This window comes from Pezoporus flaviventris, unplaced genomic scaffold (genome assembly GCF_033815535.1).
Source record: "Pezoporus flaviventris isolate CSIRO_AGI_PZ_B2104156 unplaced genomic scaffold, CSIRO_AGI_Pfla_v1 ptg000022l, whole genome shotgun sequence".
Lineage (NCBI taxonomy): Eukaryota > Metazoa > Chordata > Aves > Psittaciformes > Psittacidae > Pezoporus > Pezoporus flaviventris.
Genome location: NW_026892570.1, coordinates 4679596 through 4682570, shown reverse-complemented (window position 1 = coordinate 4682570; position 2975 = coordinate 4679596).

The following is a 2975-nucleotide window of genomic DNA, read 5'->3' as shown; positions in this document are numbered from 1 at the left end:
TATTACTGAATTATTTTGTTTGGAGAAATAGCAGAAATTATTCCCCAAAAAGTAGTATCTTGCCAGGGTGGGTGGTATTTAAATTAAAAGAGTCTCCAAGTGTAGCTATATTATAGTAATTATACCAGGAAATGTGTCTTCAATGAGGAACGTTGTCTACAATGAACTAGCTTTAAATTAGCTAATCTTGATATCAAGTAGCAGTTCAGCCACGCCAGAAAAGAGCTCAGCAAGGGTGGAGTTTTGTTTGTTATTTCCAGTGGGAAGATGTTGTCAAAGGATTTACTGAAGTCCAGGTAGACAACATCCACAGCCTTTCCCTCATCCACTTAGTAGTTCATCTTGTCATAAAAAGAGGTCAGGTTGGTCAAGCAGGATCTGCCTTTCATAAACCCATGCTGACAGGGCCTGACCACCTGGTTGTGCTGTACGTGCTGCATGATGGCACTCAGGCTGATCTGCTCCATCCCCTTCCCTGTCACCAAGGTCAGTAACTCCCCAGACCCTCCTTCCAACCCTTCTTGTAGGTGTGCATCACATTTGCTAATTTCAAAGAAAAATACTCAAGGCAGGGGAACTGAACTTTGAAAAGTGTTCCAGTCACATTACAACCCTACATTTTATAGAAAGGCTTTTTCTAACTTTTTGAGTAATATAAAACAGTTCCGTTGACTGCAATGAAGACACTGGTTATATAGGATCTCACTTACTTTTGTTTTTCACTTTTGTTTTCACCTGTTTTCCTTCTGACTTCAGGAAGGAGTCCTAGGACCAGAGGGGAACTAGAAATAAAAGACCTAACTTGTTGACTGTGGGCTTTCAAAAACAGGTACAAGAACTCACAGGGCTGAGAGACATATCCATATGTGTATTTGCTGACTCACAAAATTATTTATGTCCAAACTTCCTACAGATGGAGCTATAATGCAGTTTGTAAAGACCTGTTTTCTTTCACAGAAGATACGGGGGTGGCATCTCCATCAGTGGGCTTCTTGTTTAAATGCCGTATGTTTTGTTTCCAATTTACTTGTCTTTTTCTGGAGTAAGTATTTTTCAGAAAAGATTAGTTTAAAATGTACACATAGGTTGAGTTTTATTGAAAAAAAACAAACCACCCACAACAAAAAACACCTGAATTTTGAGGTGGCTGAGCTTCATTTTATTCCCATTTAATGCTAGTGCATTTAGCTTCCTACTTCCTTCAATTCTTTCTCCAATATAGCAGTTTATACAGAATGAGAAGAAAAAAACCCAAACAAACTTAGAATAAAGTGGACAAAGACACAGGCTCACTGTCAGGGCTATGTCATTTTGCTCTTGTTGCATGCCTTTTCCTATTTTGCTTTTTCTCTTATTTGTCTATATTGCAGGCTTTTGGGACCAAAATCATTTTTTCCACAAGGTTACATGAATAGTGTTTTAAAGCCTTTGTTTTAGAAAAAGGACAAATGTTTGCAATTTTGTTTTTCTTGCAGTCCTCCAGAACTTTAAAGAGACATCTTAAATTGTGTCTTTCGGGCTCCTCAGATACTTTATCCCTACGTATTCATAATTTCTGATCTTCTATTGTGCCACTTACCTAGCAGGCAGCCAGTAAGAGAGTGCCTGGGCTGGCACCATGGACAGAGGGCCCCTATGAAGTGGCTGGAGTTGTAGGAAATACATTCCTGACAAATCTTTCTCGTGTATAACTGAGCAACTTAAATTATTTTGTTACGTTAACTGAATTAGCTGCATGGTGGATTTTGAGGGTGAATAATTCTTCCTTCAAAACTGGACAAACCCAACAATTGCTCTCCTATGAAAAATCTGTGGTTTGGGGGAGTTTCGTATTGACAACCGCTAGCTGACAGATTCTTCAGTCCTATTCCCTATCACATAATGTGAGAATAATAGTAAACATCATTATGAATCAATAGTCTAATGATACTGGCAGACTTTGCTTTTTGATAGTGGTCTTCTGCCCTCCAAAACACATTTTTGGCTCTCTGCAGTGTTCTCCATTGCTACATTTAATAAATACAAACAAATCTAGCCATAGTTGGACACAGTCCAGACACACTCCATGGGGCATGGGAGGGCTTCCATTTTATTTTCCTTATGAGAAATGGATTGGAGCTGGAAGAATTCTCCTGCCTCCAAAGGACACTATAATTCAAACACAGCTTCTGAAATTTCAGCACTGCATTTTAATTCACAGACGTGAAAAAAAAAGAGAATAAGGGGGCAATGGGTTGATGTTTGTGTCCTAAAATTATTGTAATAATTATAATGTGCAAGTTTGTCACACATTAATAGCTTCAGACCTTTTGCTGGTACCCTGGGACTTCTTAGTCACATACAGCCCTACATCAGCCACACTGCAAGACCTGTGCAAGTAGGCTATCAAGAGTCGTAGAGATTAGGTGCTCCTCAGCCCTGAAACAAAGTACTGTATCCTAACAGAGTGCCACTTGTCAAAGCTTTTTTCATATGAAGGTAGACTCCTTTTGCTAAGTGTTGGCTTCTATTTGATTGAGTTGTGTTCACCATCTGCAAAACACAGAAAAAAAAGTCCTGCGCTAGAGACCCTACAAGTACATTTTGGGGGACTCCTAATTTTGCCTAAACCCCAGGGGCTTAAGATAGATTCAGGAATGGAGAAGAGATTCTTGCTGGTCAAGAATATAGGCACGGGGCCTCCAGGATAGCAGGGAGAATAATTTCTGGCTGAATTTATGATCTATAGTGGTGGCAATGTTAGACTGCAGTCTGTGCATTGTGTTGTATGCTAAATACTTGCATCTTACCGTAGAAGATGATCTATTTGTGGCCAACAGCTGTTTATCTGTCACTCTCCAAACAATGGAAATGTTCCTTGTCTGTTGAGGTAGGCCTCCAAAGTGCTCTCTGTGCTTAAAAGTAACAAAAATGCTTCTTGGTTGACTAAATATGAACCATTTGGGCATATAGGCTTGTTAGTCTTGTGCTTCTGA